Source organism: Anomalospiza imberbis, chromosome 7 (assembly GCF_031753505.1).
Source record: "Anomalospiza imberbis isolate Cuckoo-Finch-1a 21T00152 chromosome 7, ASM3175350v1, whole genome shotgun sequence".
In the NCBI taxonomy this organism is placed as follows: domain Eukaryota; kingdom Metazoa; phylum Chordata; class Aves; order Passeriformes; family Viduidae; genus Anomalospiza; species Anomalospiza imberbis.
Window position 1 is genome coordinate 10,970,885 of NC_089687.1, and position 25,507 is coordinate 10,996,391.

The 25,507-nt window shown below is 43.2% G+C and overlaps 1 protein-coding gene and 1 long non-coding RNA gene across 6 annotated transcripts in view; one reads left to right on the plus strand and one right to left on the minus strand.

Moving 5' to 3' along the window:
* LOC137476932 (uncharacterized) overlaps nucleotides 1–25,507 on the minus strand; it is a 541,698-nt gene that overhangs the window by 372,764 nt on the left and 143,427 nt on the right. The gene's annotated exons all lie outside the window — the stretch shown is intronic.
* SEMA5B (semaphorin 5B) overlaps nucleotides 1–25,507 on the plus strand; it is a 280,124-nt gene that overhangs the window by 2,739 nt on the left and 251,878 nt on the right. The window contains exon 1 of one of the 5 annotated variants that reach the window (XM_068195400.1): nucleotides 9,940–10,273. The exons of 1 other annotated variant lie outside the window; for it this stretch is intronic. The gene's annotated coding sequence lies outside the window, so the exon portion shown is untranslated. Of the gene's footprint in view, nucleotides 1–9,939; nucleotides 10,274–25,507 lie in introns of those variants that run through there. 3 more of the 5 variants (XM_068195401.1, XM_068195393.1, XM_068195394.1) reach the window with 3 other exon arrangements.

Consider the following 25,507-nt stretch of genomic DNA (forward strand, 5'->3'; position numbering starts at 1 on the left):
TGAGACTGACAGATGCTTTAGTACTCTGGCAGCAGTGGTCTTAGTAGGCTGGAGTTTGAGAACTGCTGCATTTGCTGATTGCCTGGAAACTGAATTGCTAAATACTTGAACACCTATGCAAAGATCTTGCCTTGCTTCTTCTTGCTGTGCAGAGGAAGAATTAGGGATGGAACAAAGGCGAAAATCTGGATTAAATTGAATCGGAACTCTCATAAAATGTGTCTGGCTCTGTCAAAAGATGTGATAGCTCAGACCTGGCTTTCAAACTTGGGAGCTGAGAGAACCTAAATTCTAACACTTATTCAGGCTCTTCAGCTGATCACCTCTAAGTACAAGCGGGTGTAAGGCAGGACATGCAGTGAGGTACAGGATGTTTCAGTGCTGACCACTGCGCCTCATGAACCCTCAGCACCATCATTTGTAGCAGTGTGGCACCAATTTCCAAAGCTGGTTTCAAATTGTGCAGTGGAAAATTATTGGTACTTAGGCTGGATAATCTTTTCCCTTGTTATGTCAGGAGCAAATGACAGTTTGAAGTGAGTTCTGCTGCTTCAGCTCAGCATCTGATGTGTTTGCTTACCTGATGCAGTGTTCTTAGGCAGTGATTAATGACAGCTCTTGAGTCAGAGCCTGTAACTGTGATGAGCATTAACAGGTAAGCCTACAAACAATAAAGGAAAAAGCTCCTGAGGGAGGTGAAGGTACTGACTGGCATCTCAGTCTGACTGCTTATATATTGGTCCCAATCAGGCTGTTCAGAAGTTGCTACATTTCAACCAAAGCATCTTTTAAGGGTCTAAATATATTTATTCATTAGAATAAATGTTTATAGCCAAATCTGACCCCTATAGAAATTGGTGGCTAATTACTCTGGTTTAATCAGACCCTGGCTGACAACTCATATTGGAATGCTACTTTTATTCTGTGGCAAAATCAAAAGTGCCAGCAGTACAGTTCTATGTACAAGGAGATGCAGAAATGCCTGCAGTGTTAAAAAAGATGGTGGAAAGCTCCCTGTTTTATACTCCGGGATGTACAAGTAACAATATCAGGTATCATTATCCATTTAAGCACATGCCTACCTTTAAGCAAGTGCTTGAATATCACTGTCCTTCCCTGAACTTTAATGGGACTTTGGACCTCTGTTCAAGGATAATCTATATTTGTGCTCCTAGTACACCTGAGATGGGCTTGCTTATGACCTTTTTGCTTTGCAGGATCAGAGTTTATAACCCTGTAAGTGGATTTCTGTCCTAGTCTGTTTAAATATTTCAAACACATACACAAAAATAAACCTAATCTTTTGCCAATATTCCACCTCTCTGGTCTCATGACATCCAGGAAACAAACCACTGATCTTTACAATGATCTGACTTACAAATCTAGTTTTAGAAGGCACCGGCAGCTAATAATTCTGCAGCTGGAATACCTACATTACTGCATCTCTGTTGCATGTGACTAGCTTGGAAAATGAAGTTAAACTTGTACAATAGAAGTAATTTAATACATGATTTAGAACTTTAACCATCTTACTACAAATTAATTTGCATGCCTACAACCCTTTACTTGTATGAGTAACCCTATGCGTTGTGATGAGGAAAGAATATTATGAGCCTGTTGACTGTAGAAATGATTGTATCTTAGATCCATGACAATATTTACATGAAATGTAACAGTTCCACTCATTGTTCAGGGCAGAACAATTTCTATCTTTTGTCTTTTCTTCCTTCACTACCACTGCTGAATCTCACATTTTTGAAGAAAAGGAGAGCAGAGTCAAAGTTTGCATATTTCATCACGTTACAATAATCTGAATATAATACATAGGCAATCTAATAATTGACTTCAGTTAACCTGATTATATACCAAATAAAATCAGAGCTAAGATTTAGATAGGTCACTGCTGTAATAACTGACCCCTGACAAGATTTGAGCACCTTTTATGGCTGGTGGAAAGGATACTTAGTATCTTATGGAACTGCATTTTGTGAGATACATTCATAGAAAACTTTAGGTTGGAAGGCACATCTGGAGTTCTGTATTCCAAGCTTCTGCTCAAAGTAGGACTAGCTTCAAAATCAGATCAAATTGCTCCAAGCCTTGAGAAGTTTTGAAATTCTCCAAGGGTTATGACTGAACAGCCCCTTTGGGCCCCTGTTTCAGTGACGCTCTAGTCCCACTGAGATGATTTTTTTCCCTTCCCAATTAGTATTTCCCTTGTTGCAGCTTGTGACTGTTGCCTTTTGTTGTTTTGCCCTGCACCCGTGAGAAATGTCTATGTCTGTCTTCTCCAATGGATTAAGGTAGTGGAAGACTGTAGCTACATCCTGCCTGGGGCTTTTTGTCTCCAGCCTGAGCAGGGCATTGGCCTCTGCCTCTCTTTCTGCCTCAGGTGCTGTGGTTCCCTTATTGCCTCGACAGCCCTTCCCTGGAGTCTCTCCAGGCTGTGAGCAGCTGTTGTTGTGTGAGCCCCAAACTGCAACTGTGGGGCTGTTTGCTCAGCCCTCAGGCTGGCCTGGCACACGGGGCATTTGTGACCCCAGTGCACAACTTCATTTGGCTTTGTTGAACCTCATGAGGTGCCTGCTAGCTTGCTTCTCTGCTTTGTTGAAGTCCGTTCTAATGGAAACCCTGCTCTCTCCAGTGTTCCACTCCTTCAGTTTGGGTGTCACTTGATGAGGTTGTGTAGTGTCTCAGCATCCAGGGCCATATGGCATAGCAGCAGAGTAACATATTGACTTAGTCAGCGAGTGATAATTTTCAGCTTATCTGGCAGGAATAGAATTCTTGATAGTTGTTGACCAGAATTCGTGGAATATTTTTGGCCACTAGACTAGACTGAGTATACAATATACTTTGCAGTGTATGTTACACTAATTAAAATAGAGAGAGATTGTATTTTGATTATACATATCCAAATGTGTTTTAATTAGTAAAGGCTTTTCTGATGAACAAATCGGAATCAGTAATATATCATTACATACACATAAAGGAAGTGGTTTGGATTATCTGAGTAGAAAAACAGCGCACTCTTAATACCTGTGACTCAATACCTGACTCAGTACCTGACCCTGTCTGTTCCAACCACCCTGACCTGTGTGGCTGCACCACGTACCTTCAGAAGGCACTATGAAGCTCTTGCTTGCTATTGTGTTGTGCTTTCTAATTGAGATGCCATCGCTATATGTTGTGATGGCCAAGCTGAAGGAAGGATGTGATGTTTTGTAGAAGTTACAGTATTTTTAATTATCAAAAATACAGAAGGCTTCTCTCAGTGCACTAACACACTATGCTGCAATCATTTTCCTTTACTGACACTCCTGGTGAAAGGAAGCATGCACTCCGTTAGGAAGTGCAGCCTAATGTGACAGTGTGCTTGGCTTTCTGTTACTGCAAGGTTTGCAGTGTGCCACAATTTCTTTGCTGAGGTACTGCAAAAAAAAGGTGTCTATTTCTTCCAACATTTTCTCTAACAAAACCAGGTTACACAGTGTAGGAACATCCAGCCCAGCCTCTTCCTGGTTTACCAGTGATAAAATACAAGGAATATTCATGTTTAACATATTACTTCTCAACCTAGGCCAAAGATTCTTCTTCATCACAGAACTTCTTCCCCTTCTCTTTGTGTGGGCGAGAAGCCACCTTGCCTCACTGAATCAAACAGTGAAAAGGGCAGAGAGGGCTTTCTGTGGGAGTCTTCCAACTCCTCCCTAATGCAGGGCCCTCCATTGCACTGCCAAGACTCAAAGGGGGACACTGCAGTTCAAGAGGGAACATAGCTGCAGTATGCTACATTTCTCTGAAGTAGTAGGAAGAGCTTTTTGTGACATTTCAGGTTTGTTGTTGTGAAATGTCTCAACCTGTGAAATTGTCTATGAATTTGGAACCAAATTTTCCCAAAAATCATCGATTTGTCTGCATCAGTTCCAATGGGCCTATTTCTTAAGAGATGAAAGACTTGGTGACTTCATCACAACCATTGTAGGTGAAGCTACAATACAGCTTCTCCTCTAAGCCCTTATTTTCAACATCCATCTGAAAACCTGCAAAATGGAGGGCTGAAATCTAAACTAGATGGCCTCTGCCTAAGGATAAAAATATGTGTTTGAAAGCATTTTATATTTTGATTGAGAAGATGAAAAAAGTTTTATTTAAAAATATTTTTCTCCTAATATTTTAGTTTAAACAGCCTTGTGGCCAAAGTGGGTGAGATTTGAAAGTCGATTTATTTTGATTTGAATTATAAGCATCTGAATATCACAGACTGAGTAGGTACAGTATGTTTTTTAGTTAAGTTCATTAAAAACATGCAAGTATGGAAGGACACTGTATTAACTGAGCGCTGTGAACTTCTTAAATCCTCAGAATGGCTTTCCAGATCATGAGTTTTGAATACTGCAACAGAACTACAATCTGCAGAACAGATACTCAGTTTTATCAGCATGTTCACTTTCCCATTACACTGAGAATTTCATTTTCCAAAACAGACACTGCAAGTTGCATTACCAAGTCATTGGTCATCATGTAGGCAAATGGAGGAGGAATATTAATACTTTCAAAACCTCCTCACATTTAGACTCAGAATTTTCAGCTTGCTGGACATGACAGTTCATTGTATAAGTGAGTCCCTGTAAAGCTTTTTAATTTAGCTTTTTAAAGGAAAATTAAAATAAGACAAGATATTGCAAAGGCTGTGATGGGAACTTGCAGTATTGACCTCATCTTTCAGCTGAATTGCCTAAGGTGGGATATGAAGTCAGTAGATAAGCTGTCAACAGTCCTGAATTCCCTTTCCATTAAATGTGGTTTTTCTAGAGAGTGTTTAGTGAGATATCTGATGTGCTAAACAACATGTCTTTAAATAAAGGTTAAGGCTAATTGTAAAGGTACCTCTACTTCCCAGAGAAAAAAAAAAAAAAATAAAAATTCCACTTGTATGTACCAAGGAAGTTTTCAGTCCCTCAGATAATATATGTCTAGGAGCACCATAAAGGTGTTCAGTGCTAGGTTTTACACTTCCAGTCTCAAGGCAAAAGTAATATACAATAAACACAGTCACTAGGCTCAAAGCTTGAGTTAGAGGAGGGGAAAAACAAGTTTTGATGTAGTGTTAAACCTCCTAATGGTGTTGTTTAAAAACTAATTTTTCACTGCTGTTTTTTATTTGCCAACAAATAGGTGACTGCTAGGTGCTGTATATCTTACCTCAGTGTAGATGCTTACTGGGCAACAAGAAGTCTCTCAGTTTAACTTCCCCTTCCTCCTAGTGTATCATTGTGCTAACACAACTTTTATGTTTCACAAGTCTTTGTCTGCAAAGAGGGAACTTTCTACTTTTGTGAGACTCAGTGGGAATGCTCAGGCCTACCTGTATGAAGTGTGATGACATTTGCTGACTTTGTCATGTTGAGTGACATATGAAGATTGGCCCCTGGCATCAGGGGGGAAACAGCTGTATAGCACTTATCTGTAGGCTTCAGATGCAATTCTCTGAAAATAAAGCAGTTGTTCCAATTTAAGCTCATTTCATTTCTTTCCAAATAAGTTAAATACTATCACTCTGGTGACAGTATCAAGTCATCTCTATATATTACTCTATTTGTTTTATCACAGTGTCTTTTCTCCAGGGAGCTCATTTGTATCCTCTTGCATTAAGGTCATCTGACTTTTAGTTAGTGTCATGGATTTAAATTCGACTTATCTTTAGGAAAAAATTAAAATGCTGCTGTCACCACCAGACTGAGGCCGGAAACCACAACTGTGGCTATTTAGCAATCTATTTTAAATTCAGGAAAAAAGCCATATACCTAAATATTTTATGGCTAGTTGCCATTTGGCTTCAGATCTAGATCTCAGTACTCAAGATAATGCTTACTATTGCTATTGCTTCATGCCATTTCTTCTGAGTATTTGCTGATACTGTGTTTAGAAATGTATTTTTTCTCTTTTGAGGAAACTGCATTAGAAGGGCATTTGGGCTTCACTCGGTGTCAGGCATTTGAATCAGCAAAGAGAGAGTCTGCTGCATGTATTTTGTTTGGTTTTTTTCCTGGCAATTCTATTTCTTCCCTTGCAGTATGATAGGGAAATAAAAACATGTAGTTGGCCAGTGTAGTGATTATCTGAACATATGTGTCTGGCTCTGAATTCCATCATAGTTTAAAAATTTTGCCACTGATATATGCACTGTCAGTCTGTGTGAAATGGTCTGGGTATCTACAGCAGAATAATTTTCTAATGAGACTGCTACTAGTGTGAAGTCATGGTCCAGACATCAAGTGTGGGTCAGTGTTGTTCCCTAGCCTCCAAACAATGAGGCCAGGGTTGACATTCCTCTAGATCACCCTCTAAAACATCTACCACGAAAGCTGGTCTGAATGCCCCAAACAGCTTAAGCTCAAGCAGGTCCATACAGTCAGTTCAGTCATTAACACACTGACCTGTGTGCAAATGTAGGCTAATAGACTGCTCTGGTTAGGCTGCAAAAATACCATTCTATCTGCAATTTGAGGGACTGTCTTTGGATGACCCGACTCACAAAAAGCCTGGGTTTGGTCTCTTCTTTGCCCAGAGAGCTCTGTTCTACACTTGCAGGTCCTCGTCCCCACCAGAGCCCAGCTGTACCTGTTATCCTGCCTCCTTCTGCCCTGTAGCCCAAAGCGCTCCCATCCGAGTCCCGTCCCTCGTCCCTGGAGAGTGTTTCCGCTCTCTTGAACTCTCCCCCATTCCTCTCCGTGCTCTGCACCGCTGAGTTTGAAGGCAGCAAAGGAGGGAGCCCCTTCTCCCTGGTGTGCGGAGCCCCGGCTCAGGGCGTTCGGGCCCCCGGCTCTCGGGGTGCCCCGCGGTCCGGCGGCCCCGCGCCGCAGCGTTGTGAGCGGGGCGGGCGCTCCGGGAGGCACCAGCAGCCCCTAGCGGTGACAGCTGCGCCGAGCGCCCGCTCCGCCGCGGGCACGGCCACGGCCACGGCCGCGGGCACGGCCGCGGGCACGGCCACGGCAGCGGGCACGGCCACGGGCACAGCCACGGCCACGGCCACAGCCACGGCCACGGCCGCGGGCACGGCCACGGCAGCGGGCACGGCCACGGGCACGGCCACGGCAGCGGGCACGGCCACGGCCACGGCCACGGCCACAGCCACGGCCACGGCCGCGGGCACGGCCACGGCCACAGCCACGGCCACGGCCACAGCCACAGCCACGGCCACGGCCACGGCCACGGCCACGGCCACGGCCGGTCGCTTCTCTTCCCCCGGCGGAAAGGGCGTTTCTCCAGCGGCAGTGGCTCTAGACAGGGTTACAGTTCAACACCTCTGCGAGCAACTGTGAGGAGTGTTGCCATGACCTCGGCCTCTGCCAAGCCCGGAATAGGAACCCGGTACATCCTCTCCTTTGGAGACTAGAAACAAATTGTTTGATACAGATCACTTCACATGCAATACCCTGACTTTTCCCATGACATTTCTCTCTTTTTCATAGAATTGTAATTGTACCGCTTTGCGTCACAAGCCCTTTACTAAAAGGATTTGAGTAGTTTCACTGTCTGGTCCGTGATTTCCCAGATACCATGCTGTGTAAAGGCATTAAGGTGTCAGGCCCTGACTGTCCATGGAAACATTACAAAACTTTTATTCATGTGCACATTTTATTAGTAAGTCTTTGAGCAATGCATACAAACACATGACCAACAGAACTGATCCCAGCCTAGTGGGGGAAACAGCAAAGTAGTAGCAGGAAAATGCTAGAATATTTTAGGACAAATAATATTTTCTTTAATAGAAAAGTACTATCCATTATATCTTTAAACGTTGACAGACATTTGTGTGGTTTTAGCTATGTATTGTTCAATGCTCAGCGCCACATCTCAAAGTCTTAGGATGAGGACAGGTTGAGCTGTCTTCTGGAAATTGCATGTGTAGTTGTGGCATTTGGTGAGGTGATCTGTCCCTGAGGCTTAGATAACCAAGTGACTCACTCTACAGTAAAACTGAAAAAGAAGATAAATAGTGTCCCAGCACAGAGCACAACCCTCACTGTGTTCTGCTCTGTCCACCCAAGCTGTTGTACGTCATTATTTAAAATTCAATTCACTAAATTGAAAGATATCATCCTGTACATTAAAGAAATGGAGGGACAGTTACTTACTATTCACATGTAAATTAAGACAATATTCTAACAAGATACTATTACCAAAAAAAAAAAAAAAAAAAAAAAAAAAAATCAGCTAGAGTTTTTTCAGTTTTAGGAAAGATGGGGGGAAAAAAGAGGCACAAATGTGATGTCACTGTGAATGGGGAAGTTTGCTCAGCATTTTCCAGACTATGCCTGACTCAAGTCTTCTTCCAGAGTTTGAGTTTTGAGCAGAATACATAGGTAAATTGCAATTGTTTTGTATCCTTTACCTGTTCTTTTCTTTCCAGTATAAGTTTTAAAATGCAAAGCAGATAAAAAATGTTATGCATATAAATAATATATTGACTGCTTCACTCAAGGTATCAAAAATGCACTACTGCATGAGCAGATGTAGTGATGTAGTTCCTTGATTAAGGAAGAACTGAGAAATTATGAACAGGCAAACAATTACATGTTGTATAATCATCATCTCAGCAGATCTATGCAGTTACTTCTCTGAGATGCGAATTGGGAGCCCACCCACTGCCGCCACAATTGGCTGTCATAGCACTGATGAGCCATCATACAATTACACTGTTTTTATATAGCTATAACATACTGTCAACATGAATGACAGGATCAGTTTACAGAAGGAAAAAACCCAGCCTCATTATGTATGCACACATACATATGCAACGGCAGCAGAGCGGCCCGTTCTATCTGAGGATTCAGCTGATAAATAACTGAGGCTCTTATCTGGCGGTTTTTAAATGTCACTAGAGCAGCCCAGATGTGTTTTTATCCTTTGACTGTCGGGCTGCTTGTCCATCAGCAGGGTCCATCCTATGGCCTTACGCGGTTGCCGCTAACGGCGTTCGGGCGCTGTGCATCACCGCGGGGACAGCGCGGCACATCAGCCTTCCCAAAACCACGTTTGATGCAGCCCCCCCGGCCTCGCAGCGATTCCCCGCGGGCGGCCCCCGGGCAGCGGTGGGGCAGCGGTGGGGCAGCGGTGGGGCCGCGGAGGGACAGCGCTGCTTCTCCCGTGCGCTTCGCGCCGCGTACTCTCCTCGTCGCGGATTTTCCGCCGCTGTCTGCGCTTCGGCGTGAGAAAACTGCCGCTTCCCTCCCCGGGTTCATCTCGACCCCATTAGCCTCCGGCAAACAGGGGGACATCGCGACGGGGAGACGCGGCCACGGCCCCGGGCCCGAGTGAGGGGTTCAGTCACGGGCAGGGGACCGCGCTCCGCTCCGCGCTCGGTGCAAGCCCCGGCCGGGCGGCGTGTCCAGGCGGGGGCTGCAAGGGAGCCCGGAGCCCCGCGGCGCCACTCCGAGCCCCAACGCAGCCGCTTCCCCGCGCCCCTCTCCCATCACAGCCACAGCAACGCAGCCGGCCCTGCCCCTTCCAGCGGGGAGGGAAGAGGCTGGATTTAAACACAAACATCGCTCCGCCGCTCGGTGGATTATTTTCGCTCTTGTCTGGTGCCTCACCTCCACCCTCAGCCCTCCCCACACCGGCGGCACTTGAACCTGCCCGCCTGAAAAATGTGCCATCCCCCATCCTCGACCACCTCCTCTCCGGGCCAGCCCCGCCGGCCCCCCTGCGCAGGGTCCGGCCGAGGAGTGCCGCTGTGCTCCACGGGACCCCCTACCAGCCCGGGGAGGCCGGCTGCGACCAGCGGGGAGGGCGGCGAGGGCGATTCGCTTGCTAGAGAAATGCCCTGTTGAACTTTGAATATATTAGTTGACATCAGTGCGAGTTGGGGCTGCCAGCCCCTAGCTCCCTCCTCCTTCCCTACCTCCTCCTCCTCCGCCTCCTTCTCCTCCTCCCCTCGGTCTCCGATGGAAAGAGTTGAAGCCGTGCTGATAGGAGCCGCTTGGAAGAGACAGCGGAGCGCCCGGGAGGACTTCGGTCCCAACTCCGGCCGCACCGCGGGGACGCTGCCCGCCGCGGCTCGCATGGCCCGAGGCGGCACTCCCTGAGCGCCGGGCTGGGCAGAGCCGCCGCTCCGCTCCCCTGCTCGCCCCGAGCCGAGCCCCGCCGCGCCGAGCCGAGCCCAGCCACGCCGAGCCGAGCCCGGCCGCGCCGCGGCTGCCCCCGCTCCTGCGGCAGCCGGAGCGCGATGTGCCGGTGAGCCCCGCTCCGGGAGCCCGGCGACCACCCCGTAAGCGCAGCGCGGCGGCGGCCCGGGGGGCGGGCGGCGGGACGGGCCGGGGGCGCGCAAACTTCCCAACTTGGCGGGGTCGGGGGTAGCGGGCGGCGCTGGGAAGGGGATCCGGGGAGGTGGGAACCCCCGGGCTGCCGCGCCTCTCCGCCGGCCCCCGTGCAGCGCCCGGTGATGGGGGCCGGGGGCAACCTGCGGGGTGTGGGGGTGTGTTTGTGCCCGGCGCTCGGCGCGCCCTCCCCCTGCCCGCCGGAGAGCCAAAGGGGCTTATTTTTTGTCGCTGTGTTCGCAGTCCGGCAGCGCTGGAGAGCACGCTAGCTCGGAGGTGGCAGTGGAGGTGGTTTTTTTCCCTCCTCTCCCCGCCACCTTCCCACCTCTTCCTAAACCCGCCGAGTGAGGCTGTGGCGGGAGCGAAGGGGTGCAGTGATGGGAAGCAGGATAGCCTAGACGAAGGGATATTAATGATTTTTGTTTTTCAGATGGCAATTTGTCTTTGTGTTAGGGGTGGCCCATTAAATTTCAGCTCACGTCCTGATGGAGATCAAAAGCGAAGGGGAGAGGGAGAGGGAAGCAGAGAGCCTTGTGCTGCTCCTTAGATCCGCGCATTGTTAGAAACTTACGGGGAATGTATGCGGGGAGGGGGGGGTAGGATTTCCAGAAACAACCTTTGTCGATCCAGCTCCAATATCCACACCAAAGTTGGAGAGCTGTATTTTCCAGCACTACCATCTGCTCCTGGTGCTGCCCAGGAGCACGCTTACTGTTAAGCCTCAGAGGAAACAAACAAAAGGTGTGCTTGCCAAGTCGGTCCTGAACCTGTCTCTTCACGGGCTTTTAGGTGGAGCATTAAGTATCGAGGAGTATCTTATGTCTTCTGCTGGCTCAGTTTAGACTCTTTGATAATTTCCTGTCCTTAAAAAAGGTCTCCAAACATGATTGGTGCCAGGTCCTGTTTTGTTGTTTGTTTTTCTTTTTTTTCCCTGATTTATTTATCTGGTTTTGGTTGGAGTTTACTTTTTTTCCAACTATTTATGTATGGATATATTGGTTAGGAACCATAGTAAAGTTCCTTATTTTGTTGTGCAAGTATTCCCTCTCATTACAAAAAATACTTATTTTCCTAAATTATAGTCTGAGCTGCAAGAGATTTGATGTATTTGACTCTGGATGGGTTCAGTGGTAGGCTAAGACCCCAGGCTGACTGTGGACAAAATAGAAACCAACTAAACTAGAAGTTGTAATGGGCTTTGATTCTTACTGCTGCCTGAGATCGGTAGAGATCCCAGGTGAGTGAAGGCAAGGAGGAGTGAGGGTAGCTGGAACAAACTACTCATACAGAAAAGTACTCTTGTGGTTATACGTCTGATTTGTAAGCACCCAATGTAGAAAACTGGTCATAACTGCAGACAAAGTGGCAGTGGATAAGAAAAATTCTGCTGATATTTAACCGGATTTTTAACAGAGATTCAATTTTTAAACAGATACTTGAATCATCCATATCTTTCATCTTTTCTCCTTTTGCACTAAAACTTTTCTGTTTGGATTGGGTGATAAGTAGACTTGGCACTAGGCAATAGTGGGGAATCTCTGTGTTTTATGTTAAGCTTCTTGCATTTTCAGTGAAGTCTAGGCAAGTTGTTCTGGTTTTCTCTCTATCTTGTTTTCTTTCATTAAAGAGGCCAAGTTTTTGTCCTCCTCTGCCAGGGACATGCTAATCCTGAAGTCATGGGGGAGAGAGAGATCCCACCCTTCAGAATATAGATATTTGCTTTGTTCATACCCCCCAGCCTGTTAGGCTGATGGAATTGGCAGTGGCTGCCCTCTGTGACCTCCCTCCCTTTCCTGCAAAAAGCTGGGGCAACCAGGGAGGAGAAAATGTGCAAACTCCAGCAAGTGAAAAAGCACAACCTCAGAGGACAAAAGGCTTGAACAGAGAGATGTGGGGGATGAGGTTCTGCACAGAAAATGACTTTTAGCAAACTGGCCTTGATCAGTTCACATCGACTGGCAACGATGGCATGGGGATGGGTTCAGCAGGAATGTGGGTAGCCCAAGAGAAGCTTGATACCAGTGCTGCCATGGAATTTTAGTTGCTTTGCAGTAAGATTAAAAAAGTTCCCAGGCAAAATGGCTTTGGTGGTCCACTATGATTGCCCTTTATTCCCCAGGCCGACAGCTGACCTGGGGGAACTTACCCCCAGACTATAAACTCTTCTTCTTACCTTGTAGTCACTTGTAAAAGTGCTGCTTGACCGGGGCTGACATGATAGGGCCCGTTAGAGGGAAAGTTCCTGGGGAGCAGGCACTCTGTGATATTAAACGTGGCTCAAACAATAGATTTCTATTTTAGTCAGGACGAATTATCATGCGAACAGACATACTAGGGTTAAATAAGACCATCTGCATGAATCTATCTTCCCGAAAACAAATAGATGCCGGGCAAAGTTTCAGAGTGCAGCCGGGGCTGTTGCCTTGCTGTTCGGCAAAAGGGGGCAGTATCCAACAGTGCCAGGCAGCGATCTGCCGCTGCCTCCTCCCTGTATCGAGCGCTGGCTGGTGCATGCTCTATCAACTGGGATCTGGGAATTTAGGGTGTTATCCGGTAGCCCATATTCAGGTGATTCCTTGTAAAGACATCAGAGAGGTTAATTGCCTAAAAGATGCATGACCAAAGCTGTAATTGTTTTACTTTGTGGTTGCATCACTTCCATATGCTGGTGAACGACTGGAAATTAAGGATAATGCTGTATGATTGCAAAGCTAGTTTTGTTCACATTTAGTAGGCAGACAGTAGTAAACTTACCCTGTTTTTACTGTACTGTTTTTAGGGAAAACAGTAGGAAGCCCTAGCTTTGGGGTGCTGTTGGTATAAATGCCCTCCAAGGAATTATCTTCACTGTTTTCCGTAGTAAGAAAACCAAACAATTTCTTCTCTAAATTTAACTTTCTTTGAGAACTCATTTGTTTCCAGCCTAGAGAAATATATTGATCTATTTCATAAAATATTGGTTTCAGAATGCATTTAAAAGCCTTTTCACCTTTCATTTATCTACATGCCTATATTATTAGATTAGCATTTCTTAGTTCATTTTTTTCCCTGGGAGCCATGGGCAGTTTTACTGAGGGTCTGTCATTGGAAAGCCACGCACTGGACTCCAGCTTTGTCAGGTCTCCTAAGTGTTGCTCACTGCCTTCATGACAAGAGCTGCAGCAGCAGGGGCAGACTGGCCCCAAGAGAGGGGATGTGCTGAGGAGTGGGAATCACTGTAATGTGAAGGTGTTCTACTGCTGGGGTAGTGCCGAGATTCAGAGTTTAGGTGCCGTCCAGTGTGAAGTCTTCAACTGGATTTGCCTTGCTGCAGATCATCCCCACGAGATAATTTCTGGTATGAAGCTGAAAAAGGGAAATTTAATTACCTACAGAGAGTGGTGGAGACAATTCAGAATGGTTCTCTAGGGGTAAAATTCATCAGTGTTCATTGTGTAGCAGCTGTGTAAGTACCAAATCACACTGAAATCACAAAGTCAATCTTAAGTGATGGACTTACCTTTTACAGACTGAATACTGTGAAGGTGAACTGCCACAATTTTGGGTTGGATCCCTGCGATTTGGTCCAGGAGACAAACCGTGGTGTATTGCACTATCCCTGCTGTGCCTTGAAATGGGCTGTATCCGAGGGTTGTTGCTTCTGAGGATCAAGGCAACAGCTCTTTGTTATTGTTCTGTTACTTAAGGAAACAAAAATCAACCCACTGAAGGCACTGTGTCAGATAGTTTTATTGTAGGAATTGTTTCTCTTTTAGACGATTTTTGGCTTTTAGACTGCTGACTTTTCCAGTGCGCCCAGTATCAGGAGTCATCCCATCTCTGTCCATGGTGGCAATTTTCATTAGTTTCAGTGGGAACTGAGTGTGAGACTTTGACAGCTTTTTGAGCCTGCAAATGTGTGGACAGTGCTTTGCTTGCTGGAGATTATTCTTCAAGCACAGTTAACCTCAGTATTTATTTCCCCACTGTTCTCATTGTTGTCCAAAAAAAAAATTTACTGCATGACAGCCATTATTTCTTACCCTAGGCTCAAACCATGTGAGTAAAGTGCAGCAGAGCTCTGACTGCACAACTGTGACTTTCAGCACGCAGGGTCTCCTTGACTACAGTGCCACGACTCCCAAAGTTACCTCTGCTTCAGAACTCATATAAAGCACAATTTTTTAAGGTCTGCAAAAAATCACTCAAGGTGATTTTCTGAAGATGAGTATATCAGTAGTAATAGTCCAGAAGTATTACTGTTATCAAAAATGTATCTACAAACCAAATGGGTTTGTTTTGTTTCTAAATGTAATAGCTCGGGAAGGTAATTTGCATGTGAAGGATGTTACCAAGTTACAAAGTATGACTCTGAATTGGTGGCAGGGCTATTCATGTGCTTATAATTAAACATGTACCAAAGCACTGTGCTGGTTAAGGACTGGTGTGTCTTTATTTACTTTTTAGTGAGCTCTAAATGAGACAATAAGTAAACATGCCGATTACTAGTTTTAATCCCCAAATCAATTGTGAACACCTGTAGAGTTTATAAATCATATGTATAATTTCATTTGTGTTCAGAAAGGGGTCATTTGTGGAGAGAGCACGAAATATTTTCTTCCCAGAAGCTGCTGTGAAGGAGCTTGATCTTACAAGGTGCTGCATGTTCTTCATTGTTGTTAACGCGTCTCCGGGAAACAGCACCCGGCACAGCCAGACCCTGATAAACACAAACTGCAGCAGGGTCTGACCTCCGTGGCTTTGTTGAGCAGGCAAAATGCTTATGGGCTTGTTAGTCTAGATGACATACTCCCTATTAGGCTGTTGCTGCAAGTTGAACAAATTGCAGAGTGCCAGTTTCAAAGGTTTGACTTTATCCATGATGCAGCAACACGTGACCAGCCCGGACATAGCCACCTGCAGAAAAGAACCTCAGTTGTAAGTTTTATTTCTGCCAAATATTCTGCTGCACTCAAAAGCTTCATCATAACTTCAGACCCATAAGGCAAACCCATTCCGTAACTGGGACTATCATGTGAGCATCTGGTGATGCAGAATGGATCCTCCAGTAGCCTTGAACCCTCTTTTCTATGGAGGAGGTACCCTGATGCCCGATAGTCTTAGATGTTAAGCAGAGATGCCACCTGCAGTCCTGCAGAACAGCTCAGCTAAGTCCTGCATAGATGATCTCTAAGCCATTTGAAGTTTAGGAGTTTGTAGCTTTGGAAGTTTGTGTATTTTGCAGATTGTTTGTGCCACAGTCTTCAAAAACTGTTAGCTTTTAAGGCAACCAGATGGCTTTAACAAAATATATTTGCTGGCACCTGGAACAGGTGGATCTGGATCAATTTATGCAGTGTAATTTTTTCCACACCCCTTTTGGAATAATTTTATACCCTGGAGCCACCTAAGGTGCTTATTATGTAGCCAATAGGGAACAGCTTCTGTCTGACTACATAAGATTTTACACATCTTTTATAGCTAATGCCTAGATTGAAATGCAAAATTTAGTGCATGTGAATTTGTGAAACTCTCTCGAGAAAATGTGGGTGCATGTATCAGTGAATGAATTATGCTTCTCCACAGACAGAGAGTGCTTTTTTTAGTGGTAACAAATGTCCTGTGTTGTGTTTGTCATTTTAAAAGCAATATTTTTCATTTCAAGTGCAAACCTTGTGCACACCCTGTGCAGGTTACTGATGTAGAGTGAAAATGAAAAAAATAGCTTCAAATTTATTTGAAAGGATAACAGAATGAAAATTTCTTATGTGGTATGAAAGTGTCCTGACTCAGAGATCAAATTGGTGGTTCCAAAATATGGCTGTGACAGTTATGACTAGTTTTGTGGGAAAAAAGCAGATCCTGCCTGTTTTCTCAAGGTGCAGAAAACAAACTTCCATGAGATTTTGGCCACATCCTCATTCTTGCAGCAGATTCAGGGACAATGAGTTTACCCAGATGTGTGGATTCATAGTAACTTCAAAGCGGTTTTGAGTGGGTCCTGTGGAACCATCTGCACAACTCAGAGGTAGGATTAGGAACTAAATCTGGGAATACTTTGGCTCTTAAGGGAAGAGGAGTTTGACTACAGATGGCCTGTTGGGCAGGTTAAATTGTTTTGCTGTGTAGCTTGGCCACGTGGAAGTTGTTTAGCCTGCTGTTTCAGCTAAAGGTTGCTTATTTTTCTCCTATGGTGCTGATTTACAGCACATCAAAGATAGGAGGAAAAATAAGGCAAGAAAGGAAAGGGTAGGAAGTTTGCTCTGGATAACTCAGTTTGACAGGATAATATAGTAAATTCAAGAATGTAGAAGGAGATGCTTTTGGGGCCTGTATATGTATAACACATGGAAGGACAACTCGGCTAGGTCTCAGAAGTTTGTTAGAGTGATTACAGATCCCGCTGCCCTGCCTCATGTTCCTTTCTCTGCTCTCCCTTCCTCATTGAAGATTGTCTGCCAGGAGGAGATTTTCAAACACATGGTTTGGACAGGGCAATCAGTCTATATTTATAAAACACTTAATATTTCACTCTCTGACCTTTTTGGGGTCCATTCCACATTTGAAGGGCATTTTCATTAGAAACACAAAGCTGAGACTCAGTTTCTGCTTGTGTCCAATGTGCTCCTCCAGTCCAAAAGAGCTTAGCTTTTAGTTGTAATTGCAGCTTGTAACCACCTACTTAAAATAAAAGACAACAGGGGGAAGAATATAATTAGTGGCTTGTGGTAGGATAAAGATACATACTTGCTCAACATGAGCAAAATAGGAATATGCACTGTAACCGTGTACTGGTTTAATGCTGACAAAGGATGAGGTGAGGTAACACATAATATGAAAAATTTCACAGTTCCTGCTTTGTGAGGATGATCAAGTGATATAATAGTACAACTTAACCTTATTTCCATTTTAACATCCATGCTCAGCAGTCAGAAGTAATAATCATCAGGGACAGAAAGTGAGGCATAAAAGGACTGTGGCCTGGAAAATTTTGTGCTCATCTGTTAAAGATATCATGAATAATGATGCAGATGTGTGCCAGGTAGGGTTGCCTGTGATTGAAATCTGTACAAATTAAACTTTGAGGTCTGTGAGAAGCTGGGCTTTTATTTCAAATGTTTCATCTTGTTGCTTTCCTGCCTCAAAGCCCTAAACTTGTGCCTCACAAGATTTATCTCTATGCTCAACATTGCCAGTACGTAACTTTATCGCGCAAATCCTTTACACAACTAAACAGGTCAGTGTAAGTTAGTGTGACTGTGGTGCAAGAAAATAAGTATCCTGCTTGCATGTGCACTATTGGTCCCAACATTTTCAGGATGAACTAGGGATTATTCCTGTATTTTGCATTTTCATATGCATACCAGACATGCATCTATACAGGTTGAAATAAAACAAAAACAAGTGATTAACATCTTTAAAATTTAACATTCCCCCCTCTTAACCAACAGAAATTGTTCCCGAGAGAGTAATTTACTAGATACATTCTGTATTTGTCTAGGACTATACATCAGTAATACAAACCATGATTTTGCTAACACTATGTGCTCCCTCTAATGAGTCTTTGAAATATTAAACCAGCTTATATTTGGAATGAGTTTTGTATACTTCTTGTCTCTGGTAGCTTTGCAAATCCAGGCTTCACTGTTTTGCCTCAGAGAATTATGAGTTTATTATACTCCTGGAATGCTAATAGCACTTCATTTTCCCCCTAAATTTCTTCTTCATATTTATTTATTGATTCTTCATTTGAGCACAGTTTCACAGATAATGATGGTACTACTGAGAATAGCTGGTGTGAGTTAATTTTAAGAAGGTTGAAGTTACAATGCCATCCTTTTTTGCCAATAATTTCTCTGCAAAGTTCATACACTAAGGCATCCAAAATGCTAAATTAGTTAAGATGACTGGATAAGATTACTGCCAGTGCTATATTTCATTCCTGGTTTCATCAAAACAAAGCACATCAAAGCTGACAAGTCTAAATTTAATTTTGCATTAAAAACTCATGGGCAGATTTGAGGTCAACGTTCTTTGGGCAAGCAGTCTTTGGTCATTTGGTTTTTATTCAAATGGAGTTCATTGACCTGTGAGAGAACACATGTGAACAGTGGTTTTAGCATTTTACCCTTTAGTTTGCATTTTAGTTTTGATTCCTGGAGTTCTTCCCCATCTGGTCCCTCCTCCCTCAGTGATGGACTACAGAAAGGTGCTTCCAATCAATTTTTTGCCTTCCCTGAAAGCACAGAACTTCCCTGAGCCAATTCATGTTCAAGCTGGTCAATTATTCTAAAAAAAAAATCCAATTTTGATTTAAGAATTTATGAAGGGAGAGAACATCCTGCAATTCTTGGTAAAGTGTTTAAAATTTAGCAAAACTTGCAATTATGTTGCCCCTTAGTTGCTAGGTTCTTGGTCCTGTTATACTCTTATCCAAAGAGGAGAGCATCACATTTTCTTGCTGTGGAAGTATTTGATCTGCAGTCAAGTAATCTCTTAATTTTTCTGTGATATTTCAGTATGATACTGGATTTTCCAATGTTTTTTCAATCTTTATTGCTTGATGGCTCTTCTCTGAACTTTATAAGGATGCTACTGGCCAAAGAAGACAGTGTAACTGACAGCTACAAAGGTTTGGGAGAACTGAAACAGCAGAGGTTGTAGAGCAGAACTGAGCAGATAGAGAGCAGGAGATAAGGACTGCAAAGTTAGAATGCAGAAGAAAAGGCTAATGGTGTAGGAATCTCTTGGCATGAGGAGCCTGGTGTCTTACATGCCTGGATGATGTGCTGGAGTGGCTGCAGTAGGTAAAGGCAACAGCAGGTTTTTACTGGCAGAGGAGGATGGCTTGGAGCTGGGTGGGCATTGCAGCAGCAGCAGCACTGCTTGCAAATCAGAGCAGTGTTGTATCAGGGGAACTCTCTGTAGGGAAATGTCAAAACATCTGTCTGCACTTTGCCTGGGCATAACCAGACTCTCATTCAGGAGCACTGCAATGCAGGCAAGGTGAAAAGAGACACTTTTAACTGAGGGCAGAGTTCAGGCAGAATTTCTGGTGAGGAAGATATTCCATTCTTGCAAGTGTAAGATCTGAGCCTGTAGAATCAGACTCACTTTTTGCAATCTGTACAAGTTGAGTGTGTTACTCATTTCAGTAAAATGACCTGTGGATAGGAGTTTACTGGCCTGAGTTCTTGGTTGCTAACACAAGGCAAATGGTTAAATTATTTGCAAAAGTTATAGTAGTATCGGGTTGGCTTGCACTAACCTTAACTGTGATACCTGTGGTTAGAGAGGACTAGAATCTTCCCATAAGTACTACAATTTCTGTTTTTAGTTTGGAAAGATGTTATCATTTAATGAAAACCCTTTGTTTTCTGGCAGCCTACTCTACTATCCATTTACAAAGCTCTCAGAGGGCTTGGACGTCCATGAAAAGTTCAAGAGCCCAATTCTACTCACAGATAGATGAGTGCAGCCTCAGTGAAGAGCTGCGGTTGAGCTTGGCTGAGGTCTGTAATGCAAGCCCAAAAAATCAAAGACAAGTTTGTACCTATGGAACCATATTGCATAGGGATAATATTGGTCCGAAGGCACTCTCCTAAATGAGGTCTGCCAGATTATGCTGTTGCAAAACCCAGCCCCAAGACAAGCATTTTTAGTTTTAATTAAAACAAAAACATGAAACAACATGATCTCTATTTCTGCTGAATTTTAGGCTTCCACATGTTTGAGCATAAGATGCAGAAGTAATTGATTAGAAACAGAAGTAAAATAATGAGGCTTGCTTTTTTTTTTTCCTTTCCCAAACTGATTCAACTGAGGAAAAAAACCCCAAAACTTCTGAAAAGTTAACTTGAGATGTGTAAGACTTCTTCACAAATAGACCAAAAGAACTACTGAAGTGCTTCAGTGAAGTTATCACAACAGCCTTGAGCCAGCAGGATTATTTCCATGGCAGACTTCTACCTGATAGAAACAGGGGTTTAAACTAGTAGTTTAAAGAATTCGAAATAATCTGATACATGTAGTTTTAATGCTCTTAAGATATTTGTTGAAGAGACAAGAGCCTGACCCTGCAACAAGGGACATCAGTAGGAAGAGTACAATTTTTGTAAGTTAAAATTTGATTTTTCATCTTAAAAACCCCCCAAAAGTTCACATTTTGCAGTTCTTATGCAATGAATATTTGGTTTTGAAATTGGCATACTACCTGAGTCAGAGCTGCAGGAGATGGCCCCACATTTTCAACCTGACATTGCTTCTTTAAAATGCAGTGGTATAATTTAGGCATCTCTTATTTGTTTTGAATAGCAGAGCTTACATGTCTGTCAGTCACAAAGACTTGATAGACATGATTAGAAGGCAGGAGATCAGGAAATATGTGCTTACCACAGCCAGCTCTCCCCAGTAAAGAAGTGAGTGGCTTGGTAGTATATTTACAATTAAGGTGTAACTGAAAGCTTTTTTAAAACTGTGCTTTGTAGACTGCATTGAAATAGTGTTTTCTATTATGACCAGTTTCTGGAACAGATTATTATGATTGTAGGAAGCACTTCAAAGCAGATTGATGTAGGAAGATCTTTCACCAAAAACTTCAGCTTCTCTGTAAAACAGAAATCTACAAATGTGTCTGCAATCTGTGTTGTTTCATCTACAACAGCATTTATTTGATAGAAATGGTCTGCTCCTAATTTCCAAAGTACTACAAAGCTCTTTTTATTTTGCTGGCCCCTCCATTTCACAGTGGAGTTCAAAGGTTGTGTTTCCTTTCTCCCATATCCTTCTAAATTTCTGTTTGTCATTTTTAAAGGCTAAGATTTAAAGATTATAATGAAATACTGAGCTGCATCTGATAAAGTCAGACACTAATTTAATATATTGGTGGCTAGACTTTCATAGAATTGACTGTAACACATTGTCTAGTCCATTCCCCCAGCTCAAGCAGCATCAACCAAACCTCCACCATTTAGCTGAACATATGCTCAGCTGAAGTAAACCATGGTAGGAACTGGAAATGCCCTTAAAATGTAGTAATTTCTGAATTTTCACACACAAGGCTAGTGATATTCCATTTCATCAAGACTGCAAAAAACTTAACTGGTAGGCTAAAGTCTCTATTTTGAGAATTGAAGACTTCTGCTTACTAGCAAACACAGGAGCAAATGTGAAAAGCCATCTTTCTGGTTGGGATAAAACCAGGTGGTAACAGCACATTGAACGGTGGTGGGATGCCAGTAAATTCTTCTTGGTTTTCAAGGATGTTGAAAAGAGGAAGCTTGTGCAGAAAATGAAAGGCAGCTGTAAGAACAAAGACAAGAATCAATTAGAACTGTCTTGCTCCACTATATTTAGTAGCACAGGCAGAGGACAGGAAGAAGAATTTACAAAAAAAAGACTGTTATTTTGTGCCTTATCTAGCTGTAATATAACACACTCATTGCATTGTCCTTTATGAGTCTTAAGTGAACAAATTGATTTTTTACCAGGGAAGAAGATGAGACAAAGAGAAGTCAAGTCTCTTGTCTAAGCTTATAGAGGGCAGCAGTGAAAGACAGTCCTGCTGCCACAAACATTTTTTCTTGTTTGACAGCAGAAATATGATGGATTCTTTATATTAAAGAGGGGCCTTGAAATTATCCCCGTACATTCTGGGAAATTATTTTTTCTTATAAAGCAAATTGAATGCTGTTGAAGAATATATTATGAATACTTATGATAAGTGTTAAAAAATAAAGGTTTTTTTTATCCTCAGTGTCATTAAATGAACAATTCTGACAATTCAGAATACAATTTATTTATAAAATGTGGTGAGTAAATGAAGTTATCTTATGCAGAGGACTTATTCTGTTTCTTTCTGGAAAAGTACAGATCACACTCAAATAGGCTTCTAAAGCACACAACTCTACCATTTCTTTTCTCCAACGTAGAAAATTTATAGCCAAGCACCAATTTTGTCTGTATTGTTAATGAGCATAAATTAATCTACTTAATATGTAGCATGCTTCTTGCACTTACACATAATTAAATCATATTTGTTCTTAGAAGCTATTCATCCTGTGTAAACCTGCTTCCTGAGTAAATATTTCTTTAATTACTAGAACAAATAGATTGTGGGATTTGGAGTCTATTATCACAGCATTTCTTTCCCTGATGTGTGCTTCAGATGTGCACAGCAGAGAGGTGTGCTAAACACAGCAACCAGCTTTTTTGCAATTTGAAAATAAATATGTCTTGTGAATACTTCACACCTACAGAATCCTTCATTTGGGGATTACAAAGTTCTTTGCCATGCTTTGTGGGTATTATTTATTTCCATTTTTGGGAAGGATAAAGTGAAAGGGAGAGAGAGAGTAGGGCCCATATGCAACATCCCCATGTTGTATTAATAGAGATAGCTGTACTCAAATGTACATGGTTGTATACTACTTGTGTAGAACAGCAGAGGACATGGCTTTTCCTACAGGCTAATGAGGTACAGCCTCTATTTTTGGATGTCTGGCAGAGCACTTCTGGTTTCAGGGGTCCTAAAAGCTCAAAGCAGATGGAAGTCATGGAGAGTTAGAGACACTAGGGATCTCAGAACCACGCCTCTACAGCAGGGCACCTCATTGTCAGGTTTGGCTGCTAGGGTTCAATGGCTTATGACTGGGGTGTGCAGTCAGTGGCAGAGCTGGGAGAGAAGTGCAGGTGTCCAGTTTCCTGGACATGCTGTACCAGAACAATTTAGTCCCAAATGCATATCCTTGTCTTCACTGCACAACTCACTTAGGAGGTTGAAAGCTCTGTGTGAATAGTATGACAGCAAAGCCATGTGCCTGTCCTCAGTGCCTGTGTGCTTGCCTCTGGGAAGATGTGTGTATGTGTGGGTGTCACTGTCTCCCAGGATTTTTTTATATTGAGACTGTATAGGAGTAATTCCCCAGAAGTCATGGGAGAAATATATTTCCTGTGGGAGGAGTGTTTAAGAGTTATTAGCATCTTCATGTTTCTTAATTTCAGAGTAAGGAGTTTCTGATAGGGGAGGGTAGATTTTGAGCTCTGACTTTCTCTTGCTGAGTTAATTAACCAGAGTTTAAAGCACTTCCTCTCCTGAGATGGAGTTTCTTATGAGGGAAAGAGAGGTAAGAGGCCATAGCCAAATGAGATCCCCAATTAAGGATGCAGGTGAACAAGGCTTGTAAATGACTGTCTTGAGTCTGAGCAGAAGACCGTGTCTGCCAGTGAAATACTGTTTGGTTATACCCTTAATGAAAAGGATGGGTTTACTGTGGAGTCAGCAGCCAAAACACCCTTTCTGCTGTTAGAGTGCAGCATGTCACATGTCCTGGCTTTTCTTCAGGATTGCAGGGATTGATGGGTTAAATTCATAACACCATCATCATGCACGCATGTACTTAAAAAAGTCTTCTGACAGTTGCTGTTTTCTTTTTTCCTCACTGGAGCTTTTAGATGTAGCTGAACCTGGTCAGATGATGGGCTGTGAAGGAACAAATACATCACTTAAACAAAAACCTCTTTAGCATCTTTAGATTTAGACTTTTATTTCTCTGTGCACATTAGCTCCAAAAGCTCACTATTTCTTCATGGCCCCTGAGGGCTCTAGTTTGACAGCAAAGGTGTCAAGTGCCCAAGTAAATACCTGGATGTTGGTAGTGCTAATACAGTCTGTGCCTTGTCAGCTATCACAGGTGTGCTTACCTGTGCAGGGGTTGCATCTCCTACCCGAGGTGGAAGGGTAACTAAAAAGTGCCTTTATGTGGTTTAGTATAATCCTCTCAACCACAAGAAGATGCTCTGACTGTGCAATACAGTATCCACTCAGGGAGTTAATAGGAATTACCTATTGCAATTGAGATTTACATCCTGGATTACTGGACAATAATTTCCTTTTTGCTGGGAGTTCTAATTGACACAGATGTCAGATGATACTGGGACAGGAAGTTTAGACCAGCTCCAGGAGGATGTCTGATGAATGCTCTCTGCCTCAACTTTCCGTGAACGAGTACTACAGTACATTTAGTCTGTTTTGGTTTTTGAGATCAAAAGTTCTTTGGGGATGAGAAGTTACTCTGTGGATAGCAACTTGTGCAGCGCCACTCATGTGGAACCTCTGCCTGACTCTAAGTCAAATAGCAGTGGGAATCCATCTGAAATCCAAGCACCTTGTGGTTTAAATGCTTTCTCTGTTTTTTTTCAGATAGCAATCTTTTTAGCTCTTTGAGGCATTTAATGAAAATTGTTTTAACAGGATGGCAGCATCATAGAGAGCATTGTGTGTGTTTTCATGCAGTGGGGGGGTGCAACCATACAGTACAGCTAGAGCTGGAGAATTTTACTGTGCTGTGACAGGTAGCATCGATTTTACAGTTAGGTGAGACTGATTTCAAATGTTCCCTTGTTGAGTTTATTGGCACCTACAACTAACAGTGTTAAAAGGTTAAATGGTATGTGCATTACACTGCACACAGCCCCAAAATTTGTTTAGAGAACAAAACAATAGTCTCTTGTGACTGGTCCCTTCACCCTACAAAATTTCTGTATGTGGATGCCTGTCCTCAATGAGGTTGTCTGAGAACACATGGTGTGATTGCTTAAATACAAACCTGGGAGCTGGTGAGTTTTAACTTCTAAGCTCATCTCTACCAGCAGCTCAATGCCTTGGGCAAATACTGGGAAGTCAGTATCAGGTTTCTCTGTTTAAGTAATAATGCTTAAGGAAAAAAAAAAAGCATTTTCTAGAGTTGTAAGAATAAATCGAAGATTGTTTTAGAGGATTACCTGAAAAGTGTATATTAGTTATATGCATAGGAAATAATCAGTCTGAAGCACAGCTCCCATTTGGTGATTTGCATTTGAAATGACCTTTTCTTACATCAAAACAGCAGAAAGGAGAGATATTTCTACTTCAAACTGGCAGAATCATCTCTGAAACCCACCCTGCTAGAGCGGTGCTTTCAGAAAAAGTAGATTCCCACCAGTTAGCTGCTGCAAGCTCTTTAACTAAATTCCCTACATTTTTTGCAGAACAGCTGGTATTAGCTACCCTTACTTCCTTTGATCCAAGAAGTTTGCATTTCCAGTTCTTAGATTCCTCCACATCTGTGCTCCCAGTAACTAGCAGTGATCAGTGGTGAGTCACTTTGACACACTGAGTGTCTAGTGTTGGCTTTGCTCCTAGTGACATGTGCCAGCCTGGGTGGAAA